This window comes from Lonchura striata, chromosome 2, assembly GCF_050655825.1.
Source record: "Lonchura striata isolate lonStrDom1 chromosome 2, ASM5065582v1, whole genome shotgun sequence".
In the NCBI taxonomy this organism is placed as follows: domain Eukaryota; kingdom Metazoa; phylum Chordata; class Aves; order Passeriformes; family Estrildidae; genus Lonchura; species Lonchura striata.
Window position 1 is genome coordinate 76,052,664 of NC_140704.1, and position 27,837 is coordinate 76,080,500.

General features: G+C 37.9%; 1 protein-coding gene across 14 annotated transcripts in view; it reads right to left on the reverse strand.

Moving 5' to 3' along the window:
• Positions 1-27,837, reverse strand: part of CDH18 (cadherin 18) — a 526,603-nt gene that overhangs the window by 226,634 nt on the left and 272,132 nt on the right. For 4 of the 14 annotated variants that reach the window (XM_021526416.4, XM_021526414.4, XM_085571658.1 and 1 more), the window contains exon 1: positions 19,061-19,254. The exons of 3 other annotated variants lie outside the window; for them this stretch is intronic. The gene's annotated coding sequence lies outside the window, so the exon portion shown is untranslated. Of the gene's footprint in view, positions 1-19,060; positions 19,255-19,418; positions 19,616-27,837 lie in introns of those variants that run through there. 7 more of the 14 variants (XM_085571657.1, XM_085571663.1, XM_085571661.1 and 4 more) reach the window with 3 other exon arrangements.

Sequence of the window (27,837 nt, forward strand, 5' to 3'; positions counted from 1 at the left end):
CCGGGAGCCGAGTAGACTTACCTGAGGACAAAGAGGACAGTTTGGCAGTGGCTCGATGGACTGAGCTCAGAGAGTGGCCCATCAGGGGATGGCATTTGAATGGAGACCAGAGGCTGACAGTGGCCGAACCCAGAGTTTCAGGGATGAGCTCTGATTAATGGGAACACCCAGGCTTCTAGGTGAGCCAAACCGCGAAAGAATACATCCTCAGTTCAGTGCAATTTTCCACCACCGAGGAGAGAGATAGAGATTTCACCGCCCGAGCCCGGAGGGTAAGTTGGGTCAGAGCAGGGTGGGACCCTGGCTGAGCTACCTTTTTTTTCTTTTCTGAGTTTTAACCACCGTCCACGCCCAGATGGGGACTGTAGCCTTGCATGTCCCTGGTGGCCGGGAGGCTTTTTCTTTTCCGAGGAGGACGCAACCTCACTTGATCTTTTTTGGGGTAACTCATACTGGAAAGCTCCTTCTCCTTCTTGGAAAGTTGCCTTTTCTACCCTCTCCTCCCTATTCTGGGCTATCGGGGCAGAGGGGGTCGAAAGGACACCAATGGGACAGAATTGTAAATGGCAACACATCAGCTATGGGAGAATTGTTAACATCCTAAGAGAGGCCATTCACATCCACACATTTCGTCGTCTTCCAGCCACATTGGGCCCCTCTCCTGTAGATTTTTCCCTTGGCTTCTGCAAAGCCCCCCCTTCCCTTTTCCCCACGGACTTCCCCAAACCTCCTCCCTTGGGAATGGCAGCGGCCAAGCCGCCCCAGGCGCCCTGCCAGACACTGTTATCCTTCCTTGGGGATGGCATTGGCCATGCCTCCCTGGGCGAGATGCAGTGTACCCGGCACCCCCCCAAGATGGCACTGGCCATGCTACAGGGATCCCATTTTCCCACCTTGATCCTTCTCTTCCACCCCAAGTTTTCCCGCCAGCCCCACCCTTCCCCCAATGGTCCTGCACCATCCTGCAGCGAGCCAGCCCCTACTGGGGGGGAGGTGAGGTTGGATTAATCCCTCAGCCCTTCTTCTGGCCCCCCCTCTGATGGGAGGGATTGCCAGTGGGGCCCCTCCATTAGAGGACCTCCCTTTGTAGGTGAGCTTTCCCTTTTGCTGTGTGGGGGGGCCCCCTTTGAAGGGAGTGGAGCTGGAAACCCAGACCAGAGCTCCACTGGTTTTTTTCCCCTGAAACAGTGGTGCCCAGGTTCATCCCTTTATCCCGTCTCCTAAATGTACCTTGCCCAAAGTTCCCTTATTATTTCAATACAAGTTTTCCCCATTACTTGTAATAATTTGGAAATAACTTTTTGGATTGAGCTATATCTTATAGAACGAAATATCATCCTCTCTAATTATTGCCCACAATGCTATGCTAACTTTGCAATCAAATAATCAAATTGGAGAAACCACGTTGCTGCTTCTGCTCTGCTAGAATTTGAAAACCATAATCATCGTGTCATGAATCCTGCTTTCATCCTCGATACAGAATGTGTTTATGATAATTTTGTACCTTTTATCTTAAATTGTAATGTGGAAAAGATTTTTGCCCCATTCATTGTAACTATGATTGGTGTATCACTTTCTGATGTCTCTCGACTTACGTTTTCTCAGTAATTTGTACTGTTGCTAATTTGTTTTTACCTCAGAACTTCCTTTCCTTTATGTAAATTCAAAAGACTGAGTTGCAGGATTTGTAATTTTCTCTTCTTCCCCCCCCCATTCCCCCTCCCCCTTCCCCCCACAGTCCTTTGTCCCGACCCTGCATTTCCTTATCACTCCCCCTCCCCGCCGCAGTCCCTTGTCCTAATCCTTTGTTCCCTTATTACTCCCCCTCACCATGCGGTCTGGTCTGTCCCTGTCCCCCCACCGCCTTCCCCATCACCGCTCCTGCCTCCCCAGGGTCTCCAGGGTTTCCCTGCCCCTGTCCCGTGCCTCCCGTTCCATTGGCCGCAGCTCAGGTTCCCCCCTACCCCCGGCACAGGGTATAACCGACCCGCGGGGTCGGTGCCCCGGGGTGTCGGGAATACGCTTCCACAATAAACACGTGTTTTCACTTGATCCCTGTGTCACTATTTCATCTGTTCCCACTCTAGAACTGAGCCTTGCAGAGCCAAAGGGGAAAAGCGGCCGCCGCCTCTCCCCTCCTCCCACTGTGCTCCCGCAGGAGCCCGCCAGAGCCGGTCTTGTATGGCAACAGTGATTACAGTGATTGTAAAATATTTGTGTTCTGAAAAACTGTAACCTGAGTGCAAACATAAATATTGTTGTAGCTAACTAAGGCATAAAACAGATCTGAGACAGGAAAGAAATCTCCTATCATTTTATCAGCTTGAACCAGTTACCTGTCAAAATATTGTTAAAATAAATGAAAATGCTACAGTCTCTCAAAAGTGCACTTTTTTAAACTATATTTTTTTTCCTTTCCTTTAATAATTAAACTGGTACATCTAGCTACAAAAACTTTTGCATTATTTAATAGACCCATTAGAACATGGAAACTGTACATACAAATTTAATTAATTTAATTTAAAGGATTCTTAGATTTATCAAAAATAACAATAATATGATGAGATAAAGACACTACAGCTCCTGTGTCTCTCCATATATTTTTTGTGTGAGTTTATTAGAAAGTCAGCCTTCATATGAGCACATAAAAGCATATGTCCACCAAGGCTTATAACTCTATTTATCTTCCAAATTAAGTGTGCCTTTCTGAAAGACATGCCAAAGAACATTTAACTATGTTGCAACCACAAAAGCAGTGGAACTAAATTGTGACCAATGCCTCATAACGTCCAGAGTAATATTTGACCAGACATTTCTTTGAGGAGAAAAAAAGTAAATCTTTAGACTCAAAATTATTTCAACTGCCCTGTGACCTACAGACACAGCAATGACTTTTGAAAACAATGATGCAGAATTTCAGGTAACACCAGGAACTTCTCAAAAATAATTAAAAAAAAATCTGAAGAGAGATTTCTGCCCATGTTCTCAAGCTATTTCCAAGTGACATTCTATGCAGCTGTTTGGACTTCATTGATGTTGCATTAGGAATTAATCAGCAAAATTTCTGACTCATTATCTTCAGAGTTAATTTTTGGGAGACCTGCTCATTAAGCTGGGTTTTTTCCTAGTTCTCTAAATTTTTTTAAAATAAAAACTAATCTCCTATTGAGGCATCACTGCCCAGTTGCTCATGGGATAAAAATATTGTGTTACAAGGAAGAAAACTTTCATTTGGATCCAATCACAGCAAGAAAAAAGCCAAAAAAGGAAATCTAGAAGTAAATAGTTTTATCATATAATTTATGACATATTTTGCTGGTTTTTTGCTAGTTTTCCCATCTTTTCACACTTCTAGAACTACACAGTTGTTGCTAGCTTTCTTTTTGGCTGACAGTGAGTTAAGTCAAAAAGCAAAAAGTTACCATCCACAACATACCCCAGTTGCTCATTAGCATCTTTCTTCTTATGGACCCTCAAGTCCACTAGCTTAACTTCATGCACAATCAGAGCTGGTGCTGATCAAAATGTTTAGTGTCAAATTAAACTTTGCTTTTAAGTTCAAGATATTTGACAGACACATGGTAAGGAGAGGCTACAAATGCAATTCTACTGGTAGATAGGTGGCTATAATAATTTCTGGCAGGATACAGTGAAGAGCGACTGAGTGTTGTAATCTTTCCACCAAGCTCAGTAGCAACCAAGTCAGCATTTCAGACCACAACCTCAAAGTTTTAGAGACATATGAGAGGAAGAAGTGGCAGATTATCACAGACAGAACACTAAATTCTTTTGGAAATTGGCTATGGCTTAAGAAAAAAACTGTCTTATGGAACTAAAAAGTGAGAACAAATGTCCTCAGTTTTCTATGCTAGATAGCATTTATGGAATAATCAAAATCAGTAAAAATATGGAACCATGAGAATTCTCAAAAGGCATATGGCAGCATGTAATATAACTATATCCTTACAAGATAAGATTTTTTTTCCCAAGACTGGCTACATTAATACAATGCTACAGGAAGTAACTGATGTGAAGCATTTACTGAACCGAATAGCATATAAAATTCACAATGCAGTTCTTCCCCTCCCTTGCTCATCTTATGGTTACAAAAGCTGGCTCCAGAGCTTATGCGTTGTGATCATGTAAACCCCATCTCTGGGAACCCAGTTGTTTCCAAGTCACACAGACCCTGGGTAAAAGTTAGGCAGTGGTTCAGCCCTTTTGGATATTTATGTAACAAAGATCTATCATTAAACACAAGTAAATGTTGACTGCAACACAAGCGAAAAATTTCTATCTTGCAAGTAAGAAAATGGCAAATTCACCTTCTGCTTGGGCTCCAGACCCATGGTTTAGCTCCTATGTACTTTCTCTCTGTTTACTTCAAATATAATTTATTCTCTGCTAATTTCACAACAGCTAAAAATAAAAAAGGAGATCTTACTGAGATAGTATTGGAAATATTCTTTTAACTTAGTCACTTTCCCGAAACTTGATTAGGAGTTGTTTGTAGTCCTGGTTCTGTACAAGAGATTCACAAATTTTAGATGGGAATATCAAAGGCACTTGCAAATGTTAATTCACATTAACATTTTCACATTAAATAAAAGACAGGCTGTGATTAATTAACACTAGAGAGATGTAATGTTTCCTTTCTCCATGGTCAACCATCTGTAATATATTCAAAAATATAACACACTGATTCCATGGAAAAGAAAGAAAAGGCAAGAGTGAAGCTTTTACTTCTATAATTTCTGTCTGGATAGAATACACTCTGATTTCTATGCTGGGAAGAAAACAAAAATCCAAATTTCTCACTAAATCTACCTTTCTCACTAAAAAAAGTAGAAAAAAAGATGTTTCTAAGAGGCACTACAATAACAAAAATTATATACTGTATGTGCTCCTTCCAAGAAATAGAAATATTTGAATATTTTGAAGTAGCTGTCCAGAGCTGGCAGTTGAACTCAATTATGATTCTATCAGGGGCCAGCTAATACATTCAATATTGAGAGAAGATGAAATATAGTAGTCCATGCAAATCAGAATGGAAAAGCCTCTTACTAAGCTGATGCTGAGCTGCACCCTGCCCATGAATAGGTCGTGCATTCAAGATAAAAAAAATCTAATGCATTAAAACTAAAGGATAAAACCAACTTAGCAGACTAATATTAAAGTCCTTTGTTTCAAAAACACAATCCTGCAGAATTTAAAGCAGAAAAACATATAACATGTATTATTCTTTTTGTAAAAGATCACAAGTAATTAAAAAGATTATAATAATTCAATGTCTGCATTGTTTTCTGTGTCCATCTGTAAGAGACATCTTTTCTCTACACTATTTAGCATTTGCTGGGAAGAGATAATAAGGTTGTTTGAGATTTCTCCAAAGGTTGCACAATGCACTACACATGTAATATTTATTTAGGATTAGCAAAACCTACAGTGAAAATTAGGAAATTATTAAACATATACAGAAATGGAGCAGTAAAGTTTGTTCTTAGGGGCAGTTGATGCTTCCTTACACTTAATGCCAGCTAGGCCCCAACCCACTAAGAAAAGCTCTATAGATTAGTATTTTCTGCCAGGCCATGCTGTAAATTAACACTCTTAATTGTACTGGCATGGTGCTTGAGGGTAAAAACTAATTCTAAACTCAGATAAATCAGAAGGACTTTAATTCTGCTCTACTAAGCAACAGGGTTATCTTAGATAAGGAAATATTTTAAGCACACAAAGAATGTTTCTGTCATTGTTATTTTCTAGAATGATCTGGTGTCCATCTGAGCAATTTTTTTTCACGAGCTTAAATGTCTTTCCTTCAGATAGTACTCCAGTGCCAAACAAGTCTTTGGTCCTCATGGTCATTACTTGTTTCGCATATCTTACCCCAAGATGACATAAATATTTTGTTTCACATTCACAGGTTCATATTTTCCTTTGGCCCTTAAGATGTAAAACTATAAATCAATTCTGCTCTTGCCATAATGACAGACAAGTTACTTACCCTTCTTTTGCTCCAAGTCTTGAATATTTCCATTCACTTATACTCTTGCCTCTCCACAAATACTCTTACCTCCCTCAAAACAATATATTTTTGGAAGGGTACTTGATTTAGTAGTGAGTGCATGTAAAAAAAAAGTATCTTTTAAAAAATGGGTCTATGTCTCTAATCTGGGTCCTCCAATTACTGAAGTTTGAAGTAGAGGTTAACATCCAATGTGACTAGAAAAGAACACTTAATAGATGCAATGCATTCCCAAGTCAGGAAAATGTAGTGCTGAAGACTTAGCACTGAATTTGTCCCTGTGAAAGCACTAATAGCTCCACAGAACTCTATAGATTGCTATTTCTAAAAAATAGCAAATGATAAAGTCAACACTTGATGCAAATAAGACTGAGCAGTAAGAGTAAAAATTTAGGTAGAAAGGACTTTTGGAGATCCAAAAAGAGAAAGGACTTTTGGAGATCCTCCCCAAAATATGGCTACCTTCTAAGTTTTTTGGGGTTGTTTTTGGGCCATATTCCAGGTGAATTTTAAAAACCTCTAAGTCTGGAGGTCTCTCTCTAAGCAACTTGTCCCAGTGCTTAACCTTGCTCCCTGTGAAAGGCAACCTCTTCAAATCCAACAGGAGTCTCCTTCATTGACACTTGTGGCCACTGTCATCTGCCCTACTGCTGTGTACCTCCCAGGGGAGCCTGACTGACTCCTCTACTGCTGCAACTAGCTCCCTGCAGTGCCCTTTCCTTGTCTCCTGGCAATTCTACTGCCAGAAACTCAAGGCCTCCCACTTATCACTATATTTTCTTGACCTCCTTGTTTTAGAGCTCTGAAAATTTGGCACAACTGTTTCACTGCAATAAAAGAGAAGAATTCTGTGCCCCAACCCTGCTGCTGTACGTGCCATTCCTTGCTGTAAGAGCACTTTCCACCTGTAATTCATATCCTACCAGATCCCCATGCCTCTTTGCATGTGAATATTGGCAGCTGGGCTCTGCACTGGGCATTGCATTGGGTAATCTCAAATTAGATGCAGAACTTCTGCTGAGCTGTCTGTGTGAAGCATATTTATACAGAGTTTTAAGACAGATACTCCTGTCCTAAGAAACTTGAGCCTAAACTAAGCAATATAAGTAGGTGAGATAGGATAAAAATCAACAGTTCAAGAAAGATAAGTCATTAAAAGGAAGGCTGGTTAAAAGTTCTGAGACAGCTTCAGAGGGATCATGAAGACAAATGAAAATTCAGGAGCTTCTGTTCAAAGTGTGGGAGACTGGTAACTGAGAAACTTAAATGCAAAAATAGGTGATAGAAAGAAATAAAGCAATAGTATTAGAGGGCTACCTGACTATAAGGCATAAGAATATAACAATGATTAAAAGCAAAATATGATTATGTACAACCTTAGGCCTGCCACTCATGTCTTCATTCAGCTATTTATTTTGTCACTTCTGAGATACCAATTAGGCAATATCAAAGATACCACAAGGCACTTCAGGTACAAAAAGGTCTTCACAAGGAAAAGTAGTACTGCAATGTGTCTGTACTATCTGACAAGGAAGAGTTCAATAAGCCTTTACTGCACTTGAACAATAAGGAATGAAAAGTATAACCTTAAAATAGAAGTGATAGAAAGAAATAAGCATGTGCCTGAAAGGAAATCTCAAATTCATCTTCCTAAGTTTTCAAAGACAAACTTTAAACAAAATGGAGAGACCTGAAAATACCTATTCCTTTTGCTTGTGAGAAAAACCAATCTCTCATGCCTTTAGGCAGTACAGAATTATGTGGTCTTTTGAGCTGAAAAAGTGTAAACTGTAGAGGATCAGACTGAATAAATGTTAAGATACCAGTCTCACAGGGCCTTTGGGAATCTATGCAATAACAATATTTTTGAGATGTCACACACAGGAATGGTGTATTTGTTGTAGTTACATATACAACTTGCAGAGTAACCAAATAAAAATGAAAGGATGTGTATGCAACAAGGGATAGAGTCAAAGACAAAGGAAATATCTGCATGGGAACATGTAGCACATATTAAATGACCACCATTTTAAGGTAAGTTGTAAAGAAAGAAAGCAAAACAAACAACGAAAGAAAAAAACCCACAAATCTCCAAAAAAAACCCCACACCAAAGTGATAACTTTTAACTGGGCTATGCTATAAGAAATACTAAGTGTAAAAAAAGTAATCTATTTCAAGTGTTGAAAAATTGGTTTGGTTAGCAGGGCTATTTCCCCCAGTTTATGCAAAGATTTGACATGCAGTATTCATTTAGTCCTTATAGAATGAAGAAATCTCCTTAGCATAAATAAAGCAGACATTAGCAACTGGATGAGGAACAGTTTCCTAAATATGTAAAGTTTATTACAGTACTACTGTTACAACTGTTGCAGAGTTGTAGATAGGACAAGAGTTGTAGCCTACATCCAAAAATGAAATTTATATATATGTTGGAAGAAGGCTTTTTGAATAAGTCCTCATGTCAACCTTGTTGCAAAGACCTGCCTTCCTGAAGACAAATTTTTGATGCACTTGATTCAGGCTAAAATAATGGTGGCAGCTGTGCAGAAGCCCTTTGGTCTCTGTGATGGGAACGTTAATACCAACAGAATCCACCTCCATTGCAGAATTTCCTTCTGTGCTGTTAAGCAGAAATGTCAATAAAAAGCTGAGGCTCTTGGCTGAGGATCTCAGTATATCTCAAGGTTAAGATTCAACTCAATATGCAAATATATTTTGCCCTGGTGAGCCAAAATTAGGCAGAAGATAGGTATAATTTTTACTATCTAGTATATTGCTTATAATATCATAAAAAGTATTTACAAACCTTGATTATTTGGTTTAAGCCTGTAATCCTTTTTAGGAGTAAGATATCTACTGCATAAATACCTTCTTGAGAGGGAAAAAAATCAACTCCTTTGTGTGGCAAACTGTAAAACTAACTACATCTTCTTTTGAAAAAAAAAGAGATAAGAAGGCATGAAGGAGCTTACTCTAATTGACACCTTTCTTACGATGATCTGGAACAATACTTCAAGAAGAGCAAAAAACAGGTGTAGCCATGCCCTTTTTTTTTGTATCATATGCCAAAAAAATGTTTCAATTTCTTTCTTAAATGACATACTTTTACTTCCTTATTGAATTCTTTATTTAATCTCTTTTATCCTTTATTTTCTACTCTTTTTAATCAATTTCTAAAATTGGTCAGCAGAACTGAACATCAGGTACACAACACTTCCTTTTATTGGCACGAGATACATGGAATGCAGGAGATCAAAAGGCCAGTCATGTGCAGTCCATAAGCTATCATTTCCTGCAGACAATATATGTTCACAGTTATAGCAAGAAAGAGGCTAAATTTGTTTTAAACTATTTCTTTTTTTCTGCAATTATTTGAAGTCCATCTTTGCTCCAAATATAATGTTCTCTAATGTCAGGACTCTACAAAAATGGAGCAAACAACTTGGACCTTTAATGAGTTTCACAACCAGCGAAACACCTGCAGCCACCATCCACTTCGTTAACTGGTTGGCCAAAGCCTTGTCCATAAGCAAAATAGTTGGACAAAGCTGGCAGATTGGGGAGAGGGCCCATCTGCTGACTGATGACACCCTCGCTTTCTACCGGACTGACAAGGGGAGCCCCGGAGGCCCTCCGGCCCAAGGCCTCTCTACAACGAGGCTAGAGAGGTTCCAACGGGTCATGGCTTTCGGGGTTCCAGCCTCCTAGTCGGTGAGCCCTTCCCGGCAGTGGTGGCTGGACAGTGGTAATCGGTCACGGGTGGGAGGGGCTCATCCTTCATAACCGTGTCAGGCCCAAGTTTGGGCAACAAATTCCAATCTGGCAGGTGGACGGGCCACCGTTACTTAACCCGGAAAAGGGACATATACGTGTATGTGTTCGAAAAATAGCTACAGCTAAAATAAAGACAGAAGTGAAAACATAGATTGGGCATTAACGAAAAAGTCATTAAAAGGTGTAAAGACATAATGGAAAAAGTGGGGAACTGGGAAGACAAGAACTCAGCAGGAATAACAAATGCCCTATCCTCAGGTGCCATGGAAGTTCACCATTACCTACCTGAGTGGTAGCTGTCTGGTGTTCAGGGACTCAGCAGGACCTCACATTAAAGTAATCAGGCATTGTAACATTCTGCCTGGGAGCAGCTTACCTATCTAATGTTTCTATCAGCAAATAGATGATTGCTGTGTACTCATAAATTCAGTAAATTTCTGCTTGCAAGTCTCTGGGTATGATAAGAGTTGTTCAAATAAAAGTGTCAAAGTAGAGAAAGAGTATAGAAAAAAAATAATGGTTTCATTAAAGATTTATCTATCAGTTTGAATGTAGTAACACTGAAGTTTTTAAAATAAGAAAATTAAGCTGGCCTTCAGGTTTGCAAAAAATAAACTCTTTGCCAATTCAGAAAATCAGTTAATATTTTTAAGTCTCAATGTTGATAAAACAGTATTTTTCAAACAACTGCCTCATTTTGAATCTGACTTTTGTGGCAACATTATGAAAGCATAGAGAAGAGCAAAATATTTTCTTTAGGGCTAACACTATACATAGATATTACAGATATGTAATTATAGAAAGCAATGGTGTCACAGCAAGATCACCAGCAATCTACAAAGATTGACTAGACAGACTGACAGGCTAAAGACCTTGTCTACAAATCAATTTGTATGACGTTCTTTTTCCAACTCTCATTTTCATGAGAAAGTATGTTATTGCCAGACATTTGACAATCACAGTGTTATTGCCAGAACATTGACAATCTTCAGAAGACAAAAAACAATTCCACATTGATGTGCCTCTAATTAATTTGCAGATGTCATAAACCTACTCAAATACTGACTAATGTTTTTCAAAAAACACATACCTGAATCTAAAAAGTACAGATTTTTTTTTTTTGGGGGGGGGGGCGTGTGGAATCATGTAACAAATTATATTAATTAACAAGCTTACATTTTAATTATTTCATCAAAGTCCCAAACAAAAACTTCAAAAACTTTACAAGCTGCCCTTAATACAAGAATGCTTTAATGAAACCACTCATCTTTCACCTTATATAAAATATTAATGCTAAATATACAAGCATCTATGTTTTGGGATTTCTCCAAAGTTAAGGAAAGTAATGTTCTGCTTTTAAAAGCAAAATTATACCTGTATGTTGCAAAAAAGTATGTGCTCACAAGTGACAAAACTTTTAACAAATCCACTTAAATGAATCATGTGCATGGAGACACTCTTTGAGTTTGGCTCTATGGGGGAGTCACAACCATCATTAAAATATATTAATCTCTGCAATAAATAGAGCAAGTGCTCATTATAATATAATGAGTAAATTATCATACAATGGTTATGTGGAGGAAACTCACTGCATTTCAAGAATGTTATACCTCTTTTTCATTAAAAAACAAACCAAAACCAAAACCAAACCAAAAACAAACAAAAAAGAAAAACAACAAACAAAAAATCCAAACAAATATAAATGGGGACATCTCCCATCTCACTTCAGAGCTAGAAAATTTATAGGTATGTTGACATGATGATATAGCATAGCCAACATGTTATAATAGTGTAACAATGTAATCCAAACTGGTTTCAGTTGCACAGTAGATATTAATAGCTTTAGGAAATCAGTTATCACCTGACCTATATAGTCTGAAAGAGCTCAAGTTCATTAGCCTTCGTCACAATGCAAGGCTACATAGTCAGTTGTCTTCCTGCCTTCCAGCTGGCTTTCATAGAGAGGTATTTATAAACCTCCTGAAAAGGTTTTCATTTAGGAGGCAACTTTTCAAAGGTTCTTATCCCTCTGGTCATCTTTTCCATTCATCTACCTCATGTCTAAAGAAAGATTATCAAAATAATGATGCCCTATTTTTTTTTTCCCTGAATTCAGCCTGTTACTCCACCAACTTTCTTTGCTTTAGATCCAGAATATGACAAACCTTCCTATAAAATGACATAGCTCTCTAATCCAGCAGAAAATTAACCCAGGGGGGAAAAAAATTACTAGGGAAAAGCAGGAACCTGTTGGCTGAATAATTTTGCATACATTCTCCGTGAGCTCCTTTATGCTCTCTGAGGATCAATTCTCTGGTAACATGTATCCATATACTAACTCCTCCTTAACAGAGCAAGAGGTCTCCAACATTATGTTTTTCCCTAATAGTTTAAAACATGGTTGGTATTAGAATGATGCAGTTGATTGAGTGGGATCTGAGAAATATAAAGGCCTCCTCCAGGAAAGTATTCATGTAACATGATCAGTCTCCCTGAGTCCTCTAAACCTAATGTCCAATTTCTAGCACCCAAGTGGCATGATCAAGCCAATGCTTTTATGTCCATTTAACAAGTTGGGAACTGAACCACAGGACTTGGTCGGCTCTGGGAACTCACTCCCTATCTAAAAGCTGTGCATAGTCTGCTGCCCATAATGCTCCTGCTAAACACCTGGGAAGAGGTACCAGCTGCTTGAAGGGACTTATGGCAGCAGGACATATCATCTGCTCCAGCATCAGTAGTTGACTTCCCACTCTGCTGCTTCTTGGCACAATTCTGGTGCACCAACTCTGTTATTGCACAGGAAACTGTATGCCTGGGATAGTTGTCCTGAGAGTATACAAAATAACACCGGAAGAAGCTCAACCAGCTAGAAATGTTGAATTCCATTTGAAAACATGTTAGCTTGCTGATTGCCTTGACATTTTCCAAAATCACTTAGAAGAGTTTCTAGTACAAAGCAACACAGGATTTCAAAGTGTTAGTTATGCATTCATTGAAAATGAATGAGTATAGGAAAAAACATTATACTTTTTCACAAGTTTTCTACATGAAATTTCTTAGATGGTTCATAACTTAAAAAAAATACAAAAATTAACTAAACATGCAATGCTAAATGGACAGATTATTTTGCACCTTACCTCCTGCACATAGAAAAATATTAATCTCTCTAGCCTGAATAGTCAAATAATAACTCTAAGCTCAAATTCACTAATATGAATGCAAGAATTCATACTTTAATGAACAGCAAGTATATAAAAAGCAATCCTCCTCAATAGCAAATATATAAAAATTTTTCTTCATCAGCAAAGTGTGTGGAAATTGCATGCAATAAATGATGAGTAGCTTTTTTCTTGATTTTATTACTCCAGTAAGAAAGCTTATTATTTATTGAAAGACCAAATGTAAAACATACAATAAATAGTGATTGAGGACTGTAACCCAGACATTAATTACTTTCCTGGTATTTTTAAATATTGACAGTTGCCATGACCAGTTAATGGCTAACATGCTACAATGCTCATACACCCTACTTTTATTTCACTTCTCCTGAAACCCAAGATTATAAATTTAGACCAGTCAGGATTTACCAGGTGTAAAAACAATACATCAGTGTTAAAAATACCTTTTTACAGTTAAATTAAATATTTCTCACTATTGGACAAACTAAAGGAGCTACCTCCCATTTAGGAACTACTCTTTCCTTCAAATATGCACAAACGCATGCATAAGCACTCCACCATCCCAAAAATTAATAGCAGCATTATTGGCCTGAAACCATTGCTAACCTACTAAATTTTTCACTAATAATAGAAAGGTTCTCTACTGAAGGAGCACTTGTGTTTTACATTTAGAACAGAACTCACAGAGACAGTCTGAAACCTGGCTCTGAATATCTCAAATGCTTACCCTGCAATTACAGAGATAGTATTCATGTTGCTATTTTTAAAAAATATTTTTCTTTCATATTATCCTATCATCAACAGCAGAACAGGACTGAAACTTTGACTGAATACAAGCCTGAGAAATTTCACTCCAACATGAAGTCTCCTTCAAACAGCTCCCCAGTACACAAATGTTTACAAGTAAAAGACACTACAAGATTATTTTCTCTGGACAAAGTATAATTACTGAAAATGAAGGCAACCATAGTCTCTTGAACCAAAAAAAAAGAAAATTCCTTCACAGCTTTCATACCACTGAGCAAGAACAAGATGTAAAATAAACAGAATTCAAATCCAAATGAATAATTTTTGTAAAACAATATATTACTGATTTGGTTAAGTTGACTAATCATAGAATTCAAATAAATAATTTAATATAATAATGAAAATGCTCATTCCCATCTTGGGAAAAAAAAATAAATTGCTCAGTCTAGTGCCACACAATATTACCCATAATTTTTACTTGCTTTTAGAGTACCAAACATTGTATTTTTTCTTAAGTTAATACTAATTTCTTTTACCTTCTTAAAGAATATGTGTGCATATGCTTACTGTATATGCACCCATAAATGTTCTGTAAGAGCTGAATGGCAATTAATTTTGAAACACCACAGTGCATGATGGAGACACTGGAACAGGCTGCCCAAGGAAGGTGTCAATGTCCCATCCCAGGTAGTGTTCAAGGCTTTGAACACTGGTCTATTGAAAAAGGGTTAAATCAGTGGCAGGGCAGAGCAGGTTCGATCAAATGTTCTTCAAAGGTCTCTTTCAACTCAAACCATTTCATGATCATATGATATGCTTGGAAATAACAAAACAAGGAGTCAATCAAATAGAGTTGGTTGTTTTCAACAGGAATACTGTACAGGGAGAAGACATGTTAGGAAGTATTTAGACCACCTATACTGAAGCATGTACTTCTATATCACTAGCAAAGAGAGGGAGATTTCTCCAAAGAATGGTTCAAAGCAATTGAAATTAAATGAAAAACTTGAAGATATCTGATTTGGAAGTGCACAGTTCACTGTCCCCATCTAAGAGAGGACATGAATGAAGAAATGGCAGTTCCCACTTCTCCATCCAATAGACTGTCCTGAGGAAAAGCCTTCTGGTCCTATCACATCATCCATTCCATCTGCTAAATGTGGCTGATCCCTCTTGTAATTTCAGGGTTCAATATTATAGTAGACTGTGCAGTACTACAAAGAACAACGTCACAGATCTTCATTACAGTCCTATCATAGAAATGCATATGGTACCTCAGCTAGCTTCAGTATTTTTACACCATATTTCACAAACAGCCTTGAAAATCTGGCCTTGTAAGCACTGGATAAATTTTACTGAAACCTAGGTAAGCTGAAGTGAGAATGGAATAATTTGTCTGTGACCTAAATATACCCCCTTTTGCAAGAAGATCTGCTTAAAAGAAGCAAAAGAATTTTACAAGGAGTAATGCTTTGTCTTTTCTATTATAACAAACCCAGCTTTAACTCTACTCAGGTTTGAATAAATTCCATTAAAATATAAATGACAATTGCCATCAAATAAAACTATATTTCTTACAGGCTTCAAGAAACTGCTGAATGTATTTTCATTATATAAGGACTGCAGATGTGCAAATGGCTACTAAGTTTCACAAAGATGTTACTTTAAAAAAAACCAAACCCAAACCCCTGAAGCAACAACTTCCTCCACATAAGCACAACCCCTAAATAGGAGATAGCCTTATTCACTCCTTTCAAATCTCAAACTTTTTTATTTTAAATTTTGTTGATTCTCTTTGTGCATATTAAAATCAATTTTAAAAAACAAGCTAATGGTACATTATTAAAGCCATCTTTTAAAACATTTCAGTATTAATTGGTTTCTGGATAAAACCTGGTTTTGGAGGAAAAAAAAATCTTATCCTGCCAATCTTTGTTATCCCTTATATGAGACATGATTTGTTTAACCCTCAGTTCAGAAGCTTCTTAAAAATTCCACTTCCATTCTTTGAATTCCAAATTCCATGTAGTTTCATTTGCTGGAAATGGATAGCAAAATTGTGCATAACTCAAAACTGAAGGAATAGAGTAATGGAGACAATACACTTCAGTATCGGGTTAAATATTTATTTAAAATCGGATCATGTAATATTCATTGTTTATTCTATAATTACTATGCAATGCTCATGTCATACATGAAGTTATAGAGTGCTTTAGGGTCTTGTCCAAGTCTGCCAATCAAGTATATGATGAAGTTTAAGCACTTCACCCTGAATTATCACCAGACTATACACATGCTATTTAAACTGCAGCTGTACTGATAATGCAAAATAAGTTTTCCACCATAATTATGATAGTGAGAGATATGTGCTGGCCTACATAAACCTGTGTAGGCTATGCTGGGGTTTTCATATGGAGTTTCTTCTTATGACCTTTGCACATGTATCATCTTCTCCTAAGAGAAGATGCATGGAATATCTTCTATGAATGCAATCACTTTATTTTGTCTGCTTCCTGCCCTGTCAGCTGCCACCTTTATTTTGCATTGCCTCCAAGCAATGCAACTGTGCCCCAAGGTGTCATGATGGCTGATTTAGGCCCCTTTGCAGGACAGGTCTGCCAGGGCTAACTAGCTGCTTGCTGTCCAAACAGGAGCTCATGTTCATCTGCATGGAACAGATGACTCACTGGTATTTAGCTGGTTTTATTCAATCTGATAAGACTGATAATTTTTAGCACTAATTGTATTAACAGAAATGCAGCTCTTAACCAGAAGCAGGAGCTATAGTTAACAGAATTTTTCATACCTTTCAAGTTTCATTTATCAGCCAGAGATAAAGGTTGAAATCTTCCATATGACCATATTGAAAATTAGCAATTCAATTGCTCATATTTTTAATGTTTAGAGCTCATGTGTTAAATGTTTAAGAGTTCAGAGACAAAATTATTGGAAAAAAAAAAAATAAAGTCACTTTTAAGTACAGATTATTCTCTGAAGGGTATTATGTAAATTTTATGCACACAAGAATGTCAGTTCTGGTGCAGTAACAACTGTGTGCCTCTCTGGCATGCACACATGCACCCTCATACACTAATTTTGGATGATGAAGACATTTATCCCCAGTTGTTTTATAACTTTGCATATGTTCACCAGAACTACTACCATGAATTAGCACACCATGCACCAACAAAGTGGCTGAGTTACAGTCTCTGCATTGCAGAACAAACAGACTGAACAACATTTTTAATGTAAGTAGTAAAGAACAATGCTCTCAAATTAAGATACTTAAGGAATTAAACTAGACAAAGTATAAAAACTTTGACTGGCATTTTGTCCTAACAGCAGAGTCAACAATCCTATCCTAGGAAGTCTTACAGGATATTCAGTACCTGCAAGTGGAAGGCATTTAGTTTTGCATCTCATCTGTAAATGGTTCAGTCAGCAGCACAGTGCCCCCTAAGCCATGCTTGTGCACTGAATTTGCTTCTATTTAAAGGAAAGTGCAGTCTGACACACTATTTCTCCAGTCAAGTTTTAGAAAAAACCAGACAACAGTGAATGTGTTGGTTTGGTTGTTTTCTTGATTCATTTTGTAGGGTTTTTGTTGGATTGTTTGTTTGTTTTCTGTTTGATTGACACTTTCTAAGAAGAAATGAAAAAGTTATTTATTGTAGTCCTTAAGTAAGATAATTAGAAACTTTAATTACAAAAGAAAAATATTGCATTGTTTCCATAGGTATACATAACAAAAAAGAAAATTAGAGTCACATCTTAATTTGTATTAGGTAGCTATACCATAATATGTCTTCTTCACAAAAATATAAAATGGAATAAAATGTAATATTTTGTCAAAGGCAGTGAGGTAGATTAACTTTTTGGTTATTTCTCTAAATCTTCTTACCTTTACAGTTAGGCAAAATGCCAAACATGGCAAACTTTTAAATTCATTTTATATTTGCCCAGAAAACAAACATTTAATATTATTCAGTAGAGGACAATTTATTCATAAGGAAGGCTTCAGTGTTTTCACACAACTGCGCATGGTAGACTGCAGCAAAGAAGTAAAGATTTGGAAAAGAAGGAGCTATGCCTAGTATCTCAGAATGAAAAACACATTCTGTACCTTGAATATAGGCACTGATTTTATCACCTGTAGTAACTGAAGTCATAATTTTACCTGTATTTTCCACTGTATTTCCTTTGATTGTGAAAAACTAATGGGGCATTGATGTACATGAGATTGAATTTATCCCAACCCTTAATCTGAATGATAAATTACATTGATATATAAGAAATGCTCATATTGTTTTACAGAGATCCAGTCAGAGAAATACATGCAGGCATATACGTTTGCCACGTTTCATTGGGTTCTGTACCCTGTCCTCCTTGTATCTTGCCACTCATGTATACAAAACAGACTAACAGGCACACACAGACACATACACACACACACACACAGGTCCAGAACTATGTTGTTTTCAGCAAAGTCATCCTAGGGAACTCCTTGCTTGCCAAAACACTCAGTTCTAGACCACTGACATTCCACCAGTCAAAATGTGGTGTGAACTAAAGGTACATAGTAGTTTTTGTTTGTTAGGAGAGGTACTACTGGGGTGGGCTAGGAGACAATGAAGCAAGGATTTCTTTCTGCCTGTGCATTATTTACAGTGCCCTTTACACAAAGTAAAGTTAGGTGACTGCTTAAGCTTTAACAAGCAGCTAAAGGTAAATCTGCAGGTCTTGCTGCAATTTCAATCCTCAGTTATCACACATAATGTTACAAACATGGGGGGGGCGGGGGGAGGGGGGGGAAGACGGGGGTGGTGGGGAACGAACCCAAAACGCCGAAATTGCTATTCAAATACCAAGCTTAATGTTTTTCACATATAGTTCAACATGGCATGCGGTTTTATTGAATAAAAAGGCTCACATATGTGAGCTGAGCTAAAGAATCTGACTGCTGCCACCATTAAAATGCATCTGTACATTATCCCCATAGGTTAAGGAGCAAAACTGTAGGTATTACGTACACGGTCACACACAAACACATACACAGAGCGCCGCTACCTTTCTATGCCTGTATTTCGCAGGTCCCTTTGCAACTGCCTCGGATAAGCAAACACGTTTCTACAGCACCACAAGGGTAAGGCTTACATACCAGGGGCAACTTTAACACAGAAAAATTACAGGTTGTGCACCCACTACGACAGCATTATTGCACAAAATATTTAAATATTTTGTGCTACTTAGAAGGCTGTGTTAGCGGCATCGCTGTCTAGAAATACCCATGTTGCTGCATATTAAAGTGTCATTTTATTTAAGCCTTACCTTGGCTGATTTGCCCTAACTGGTGACAAGGCACTTTAATTTATAAGAAGGAAATGGGGACTTTTCGTAGTGCTGGCGGCACAGCTGCTCGCCGTCCTCAGAGAGATACCCGGCCCCGGCTCTGTATCCCTCGGAGCCCTGAGCTCCGCGCCGCCGTTCCTGCAGCGCCGGCAGCCCGAGCGATTGGCCGCGCCGCCCGCCCGCCCGCCTCCCCTCCCTGCCCGCCCCCGTTCTTCTCCTCTCCCCGCCTTGTTTTCTCCGTTTCTAGCACTTCGGGGATGCAAGCAGCCTCCTGCGCGCAATGGCAGACGCGGGCTAGCCCCCTCTCGGACAGATGCACGATTCATCATCTGCATACCGATCCATCCATCCATCCGTCCATCCATCCATCCGTTCATCCGTCCGTCCGTCCGTCCGTACTCCCGTACCAATATAACCGGTGTGTTCAGGCACAAGGATATCTTTGTTCGGTAACTGCGCAGAGGCTGCGAACCCCCCTGTTTGTGCTGGAGGACGGCTCCAGCTTGCTGACAGCGAGTCCCTAAATTCGGGGCCGGGAAGGGAGGCCGGGAGCCGGGAGGGCTGGGCTGCCGAGCGGGGCGGGAGCGCACAGAAGGGGCACACCACCGAAAGCGGGCAGTGCGGTACTGCTGTGGCAAGCTGGTGATAAATTTTCCTATTTCTGTGCAAAGTCGTCACAGCCTGCTAAACATTCCACTGCTGGCTCCTTCATCAGCCGTCCACACGGTCCGGCTGTAAGATTCAGACTGAATGATGCCCTTTAATACCTCATTCCAATCCTAGTGGGACACAGGAGGTGTCACATTAGCAACCCATCCCTTACCAGATGAGTCCCACTCCTTTAAAGACTTCCTGGCCTCTGACACCCCTATATTCATATCACTACACCAGTGACTGTAAACTGGTGGATTATTTGTGCCCTTTCAGGTTGGTCTGGATCGAGGCAGGCTGGTTGATACAAAAGTAATTTAAAAATCTGGACCTTGTGTAACATCTTTACTCCAAGCATACTTTATTCAGAATTAAGATTAATAGCATTCTCCTGATTCAGGGTTTCAGGAATGGGGCAACCATGTCAGACTCTGATTACTCAACCTGCTAAAGCAGCATATTAAAAATGTAATTAACATATAAGGGAAAGCTGTGGCACATTCCTTGCTGATGCAAAGAAGCCTTCCTTCCAGCCAGCAGGACATGTACCCTGGAGTGAGCCATGAAACCGGAGCGTGCTTGAGTCCCAAAGCTCCAGCAGGAAACAACAGGATGAAAGAAAAGAAAGCTAATCCTTTTTTTTTTTTTTTTTTTTTTTTAATATATTATGAGCCAGAAGCAGCATCTGAAGTATAAATGATAGGTACCCCATGTAAAAATGATCTAGATTTGCAAACCAGAGCTGAAAAAAGTAATTCTACAATTTAACATTACTGGAAGAGAAACTGTTGCACCAGATTAGATGGAAAGAACAACACTGCTCACTGAGATCACTTGGACTTCTGGATTTTGAGAACTTTTTAAACAAAATCGCTCTGAGCTGCTCAGAAATATACATTAAAATTATTTTACTAGCATGATAGGGAATTGAAAGCAAGAAGCAGCTAGTTGTTTGAATTTGGGGGATGTAAGCTCTTGGAAGGAATGAAATGGAAGCTGCTTCAATTTACTATTTATATGTCCTCTGGCTTGCAGCTGCAGCACATATGAATCAATGCTTTAATACACAGTCTTCAGAGTGTTCCCTCTCATGCAACTTCTGTTAGGTTGTGCATAGCTCCAGATTCAGACAGATCTCATGATCTGGAGGATGGGCTGCTTCTATCCAGATGCTTTCACTATTTTATTGCACTATGGCAGGAGCAAATTTTTTAATCTCTTTGCCAGGGAAGTAGTTGTATTAGTAACAGGGAGTGGAAAAAAGGAGGGAAAAAAGGAATGAAAAGACATGTTTCCTTTCATTCTCTTAAACTCCAGACAATATAACATGAAAATGAATTCGCGTCAAACCATCCTCCAAAGATTTCCACCTCAATGCACAAAGTGAAAGGGATAAAAAACATGGTTACCTTTCAGCCTACCTACCCTTGGATAAAATGCTGCTTAGGTGTAACAACCCAGGGATATGGCTGGAAACAAAACATTTTATTTTAAGGTATTTTCTCAGTAATTTCAGTGAATAATACAAAACTATGAATATTCACCAGATAGAACATATGTCATCAAATAATTTTTTCTGTTATGTTTGACAAGCAGAGGGAAGTCTTGATGCTTCAGAAAAGCATTTAGAAGGTGAAAATCTGAAATTCTTTATATATATATAAATAATATATATATATAATAAATACATGCATTTGTATTTTTATTTTTCAGAGACATCTCAGAGGCAGGAGTAAAGAATCTCTGTTTAAAGAGATTTTATTCATTATTGAAGACTAATTCGATATACAATGATCAAAGTTTTCTTAGGAGTTCAAAATTATGCCATTTCAAGGAAAAAGCTGACAGTTTGAAAAAACTAGCCTCAATGAACTCTGACATTCCTTTTAACCCTACATTTTAAGACTAAATACCAAGATTTGGTGTTACTGATGTTAGGTCAATCCTTTCATCAGTTTGAATGCTAAAAGAATTTGAATTTGTCATGGGGGAAAAAAGTCTGGTGAAAAGAACCTCAAAATGAAGTTACTGTCTGGGACTGCAGCAGTATTCCCACAGGAATTCCAGGGAAATTTGGATGCAGCCCTTGACGTCATTGTATGCATGGGTCTTGCCTAAGAAATCCAGCAAACTTACACAATTCTAGCAGTATATTAAAATACAGAACTTCATCAATCACATTCATTAAGTTCCCTTCCTAGACTCAAGAGCTTGTGACAATGTTTACAGGGGTAGAAGAAAAGAAGGGGCTGTTTTTGTGCCTTCTAACTTGTGGACTTCCTATGTTTAAAAGCAGTACTGAAAAGGACATAGACTAATTGTGTAGGAAATATATAGCTGTACCAAAAGTAAACTGGTTTCTGCAGATTTAAAAAAAAAATATTGTTTTGCTACTCTAGTTAATAAGCTATAGAATATGCTCACAAAATCAGTCTCTCTTTGGAAGTGTTTAATATGCTAAACATGAATTGATTGTCTTGCAGGTAACTGCTAGAGAACTAATCATCCAGTCAACCAATTAGAAAAACACTAAGTGGTTAATTTATACAAAAAGTAATGAAAATTCCAGTTCATTTATAGATTACAAAGTTCCTGTACACAAGATTGAGAAATGAGGAATAGCTAATATCATATTGAGATAAGGATGTTGCCAAGCTTACATCCAATTCTCTCTTAAACATGTGTACTCTTAATAGCTGCAGCCAAAGAAAATTTGCTCCGTCACTTCCAGGGACCTCCGCTCACACACTGAGAGCAATTACACTAGGAATTTTCATGTTCTCGTTTAAAAACACCAGGGAATAACATAGCAACCCGTGCCTCCAGCAGCAACTTCTCAGTCTGCAAAAACTTACAAACCTCTTCCCTTTCTCCTAGATTTGAAAGAACGAAAACCTGCCACAAATTTCACATTCACTAATCATTATTTTTCTTCTCAGCTGCAGTGCATAGGAACTGGTCCTAGCCATATGTCAGAGAACATATTTGACACTCCCTACCAATATCTATTTCTTTTCCTAGTAGAGATGAATAGTTTTACTTGCTGAGTTATTAATAAATATTCTTACAACTACTAATTTATGTAGAAATTAATTTCCTTAAAAGTTTGTATATGGTTTACTAATGACAATTCTTTAGAAATGGTCATCCAAAAATATATCACTAAGTGGAATTAACAATTGGGCCTCAAGTTAAAAAGCATAATATGTCAAGTTGATTATAAAAATAGTGTATATATTTTGATGATGCATCACAATGAGGCATAAATAACTCACCACATTAATGGTATTTCAATTTCCAAGAGGACCTAAATGTAGTAAAATGTAAAAATGCAAAAAAAATTTTGACATAAAATTGTTACATTGTTACAATATTGTTACATTTCTATCTCTAGATAACTAAAAAAAATCATACCAAAATAGATCATGGCAGTAAAAATTTTCATATTTTGATACATAACAGTGGGACAGAAATTTTTAACTTGTCTAGTAAATGAACATACAGCTGAACTATCTTCATGTTTCTAATGAAGACTCTTTGGAGTTTTCTCATATCATGCCACCATATTTTCATTTTTAATTTGGTGATGTGTACAATATTCAGAGGAAATAGGATTAAAACATATTATTTTGCATATGGTCTCTCTGAATTTTCTCTAGAAAATTTAAATAGTTGATTAGAAAAAGTAAATTTTTAATATAGGTTAGCAAATTCTACACTATACTAATTCCATAGGGAATGGCATTGCTGATTCTGCCTTGGCTCCTTCTACACTAAGCATCACTGGAGTATTTTGTAATAAAACAACAGCTGTTACTAGATATATGATGCCAAAACTGTTGCCAGTCACAAAAACCTGTGATAATATAGTCACTTGCCTTTAGTATTCCATGAAACAGCAAGCAAAATATACTGACAAGACTTGGAGAAAACAACATAATTCCTGGCATTTTGCTACCTCTTACCATAAAACTCTGAGCTAATAAGTCCCTTTCTGAATGCAGGAAAGATTAAAAAAATATAAAGGGCCACAAAAGAATAGCATGGTGTGTCAATCTCCCAGTCTCTGCTTGAAAACAGACAAGAAAAAAGACTCAGCTAAAGGCAGTAAATTAATTAGCTTAGACATTAGTAGATCTTTCTGCCCATCCTGTGGAATTTCACACTAATGCTCATAATATACACCATTCAACCAAGAAACTTGCTTAATTTAGGTGTTTCCTGGGAAACTAATACAATTGTGAAATTGTAGATCATGCACTGACCAATGTAAAATGGGATACATTCTGGTAACTGTATAATGTTCATGTGTAATGGGTGGCATTTTTGTAAGTTTAAATATGTCAATGAAATTATCTTGATGGTTTTGAAATTAATGTAGGCAAAAATAAACCTTTTTCATACACAGACTGGTATTAAATCCTCACAAGTCAAGGTTCTTTCTGAATTGTTGTGAATGGTTATTCAGATACTCTATATAAAACATCAGATAAAAATATGCCCTATTTCAAACTATGAACATTATATTTGGTGGAGTTTGGCTCTTACAGCTGGCAGCAAGATACAACCTTCTTTCCCACTGTAACTAGAGCTTTAATAAATTATTGCTTAGCAGTAGGAAAATACTAGCAAGGAAAGGCTCCTGGGACAATATAAAGACAGATTTTCATAATATCATCTGACGTTCCCCCCCTCACACAGCCCCCTGAATTATCAGGCTAGCCCAGAGATCTGAGGCTTTGAGGGGAGGAATATCAGGAGATGGCAAAGATTTCCAAAAGAGGCTCTTACCCCGATATACGTTGGTTCAGCTCTCTTTATTCTGTGATGTCCTAGGGGAGAGCAGTGCAAAAGAGAAAGAACAGGAAATATCAGGGGTCTATATAGACTTTGGACAGGGTGGGCTTCCCTGGCTCTCTGCCAACCCTGTTGGGGCAGGAAGGAGGGGTCCAGGGTTATCTTGATTAGAGTCACAGGGTCTTGGGGAAGGGGGCACAGAGTGCCCATGAGCTCACTGTAAAAATCATATAAAAGGACATTATTTCTGGGGCTTTTTATGTATTGGTTTTTTTACCAAGACAAAGAAATTGCTTCTCTTAGACTCAGCACACAGTATGCTAAAGGCAGATCAAAAAAAGGGGAAATGTTACAAGATGATGATACAACTTCAACTGAAGTTGGAATATCCTTTCCACTGAAACCATAAAGCTGAATGATGCTGAAGATATGTGAAGGAAAAATTGGGTAATTTTTGATATAGAATCTTCACTGAAACTTAGCAGTCCTTCTGTAATGTATCCTATACTTTCTGCACTATAGCTGTATGTTTTTCCAGTTATTAATTTTTACCACTTCTTCCACTATGAAAATGTGTACAGATATAATTTTGCTCCTTCCAAAAAGGTGTATAACCAACAACATACTTAAATATAGCAATATATGCTAATAGTTTCATGCCCAGTCAGTGTGCAACACTGAGAGGAGTCTGGTTTCCTCTTCCTTACCTCTCCTGCTTCATCATGTACTTTTTACATTTTTATAAGACCTCCCCAGAGCCTTCTTGTCTCGTGTCTCTTTCACCTGATGGTGGATATTCTTATCCATGAATGAGGTACATAACTGTTGCACTTGCTCTAGTACATGCTCATGAGTTGGGTACTGAGGAGTTAAGAAGGGGACTCAGCACTCCAAATGGTCTCACCAGGACTAAGACAATGGACAACTTCCCTTAAGCTGCTTGTAATGCTTTTCTAATGCAGCTGAGGATTCTGCTGGCCTTTTTTCTCACAAGGGGAAAAATTTGCACTATATTTTAGTAGCCATGTTTTGTAATTATATTGAGCACTAACATAGGACCAAAGTTGAGTTTTGAAATTTGCTGTGCTTTGTAGTAGAACTCCTAGTTGCTGAATCACATATAATTTGTGGGACAACAGTGTTTAGTGCAGGGCTGTAAAGCCAGTTAATATTTATCCCAGTTGTTCTCTTAACTGGACTAATCTAATTTCTAATTAGAGTAGGAAAAAGAAATCTATGTTTCTGAAAGAAGAAGAAACAGCAGAAGTGAAACAAAAGATAAACTTTTTGGTCGCTTCTAAATTCTGAAAGCTTAGATTGACAATATTTTTATTTAGAAGTGTCAAATGAGAAAATAAGGTTAAAAGTCATATAATGCTGTCCAGCACCCTTCAGTACTGTGTCTGATAGGGATTCCCCCCGATAAAGGCTAATGTTCCTATTCTGCATGCTTAGCCTTGTGTGTCTATTCCCCTCCAGTGTGCTTAGCAGAAGTGGTAGATCATAAGATTTTATTAAAGGTTTACAAATTCCAGTGGGGTTAAGTCTCTGGTATTACCAAAGTAAAAGCCCCTCCCTGCTGCCCTTCTGTTTCATTCCTCTAGCCAGGCAATAGACTGCTGAACAAATGGAAATAAGAGTCAAGAAACAATTTGATTCTTACTGTCTTTATTTTATGCAAAGAAATACTGCAATTCCACAAACCAACTACATGCTTCCATGTATATAATGTCATGGCTGCCATTTATTTAATAGAACAGCCATCTACTGTAATGCTTCTCAGGATGTGCTTTTCTTTTGCCATTTACTTATTCATTCCCACTGTAATTAGTTAGAATTAAGAAAAAAATCAAGTTTATGACTAGTATGATCTGTTTAATAAGCCAAATAAGCAACAAGGAATAACCTCATGTTGGATGGTGATAATGAGGCAGAGGCATATGTTTATTCTGTTCCCCAAGCATAAATAGAACACAGAGTTTCCATGACTAATAAATTTACTTTCATTTTAATTAAAACAGAACACATTTAGTTACATTTCCTCTGTTCTGTCAAAGAATTAAATAGATAAATGGCTAGCAGGAAAAAAAATGACAACATTTTCTTTAGTGCTCCAACTGCACTCATAACCGATTACTACCCATCTGTTCGCTAAAGGTGTAGGAAAGGCACATCATATAAAGTGTTATTCTCTTAAAAAGGCTTGCTGAAATACTTTGGTTTTGATCCCATATCTTCCAAAATTAAAAAAAAAAAAAAGTTTTCAAGAAGTAAAATTCATCAATTCTGTTTTGGTATAACATTAGGTAAGCTATTATCATTGTTTTATTCTTCTGATTTTTTCTACCATTATATCAAAGCTCCTGGAGAATGACTACCCTTGAGGAAATTATTGCAATGGCAATTCTATAGATTCTAGCCAAGAAGGAACCATTAAGTAGGTAGTCACATGCAAGACAAGACAAAAGACTCCACTCACTTTCTCTTGTGGTAAGCCTAACAACTGAGGTTTGATTGATGCATATAGTCCAGGAAGGTTTGAATTTTGCTTTAAGAAACTGAAGAACTGAACTATCAGCCACTTCTCTTGGTATTCTTTTTTTCTAATATAATTCTTCTTTTCTGTATTTCTGTATTTCTTGTAATTCTTCTTTTTGTATTTGGTAACTCAATTTACTGGCTTTCAGGAGTTTTTAATCCATCTACTGATAAAATGCCTCATTCTTTCAGTCCTTTTATAGGTGTGTAGGTAAACAGGAGAAATACAAAATGGGACAGGATACATCCAGCAGTGTTGAGTGGAGTGACTGTCATCACTGGGGAGATACTTCCTGCTACCAAATAACTGAAAGGTTTGAGTTGGAAGAGACCTTTAAAAGTCTTCTAGTTTAAACCCCCCAGCCATGAGCAGGCACACCTTTTGCTAGATCGTGCTCCTCAATGCACCATCTAAGATGGACTTGAACACTACCAGTAGTGTGCATCCACAACTCCTCTGTGGAACTTATGCCAGTGTCTCATTGCCCTCCCAGTGAAGAAAAAATCCAATCTAAATCTACCCACTTTTCTCTTAAAGGCATTGTCCTTTGTCTTAGTACTACATGCCCTTGCCATAATCTGTAGACATCTTTACATACTGGAAGATTGCATTAAAGTCTCACCAGAGACTCCTCTTCACCTGGCTGACCAACCACAACTCTCTCAGCCTGTTTTTACAGAGAAGGTGATTCAGCCCTTTGATCATCTTAATTTCCCTCCTCTAGAAGGAGGGAACAACAGGCCCATGTCCTTATTTTGCTGGTGTTCCC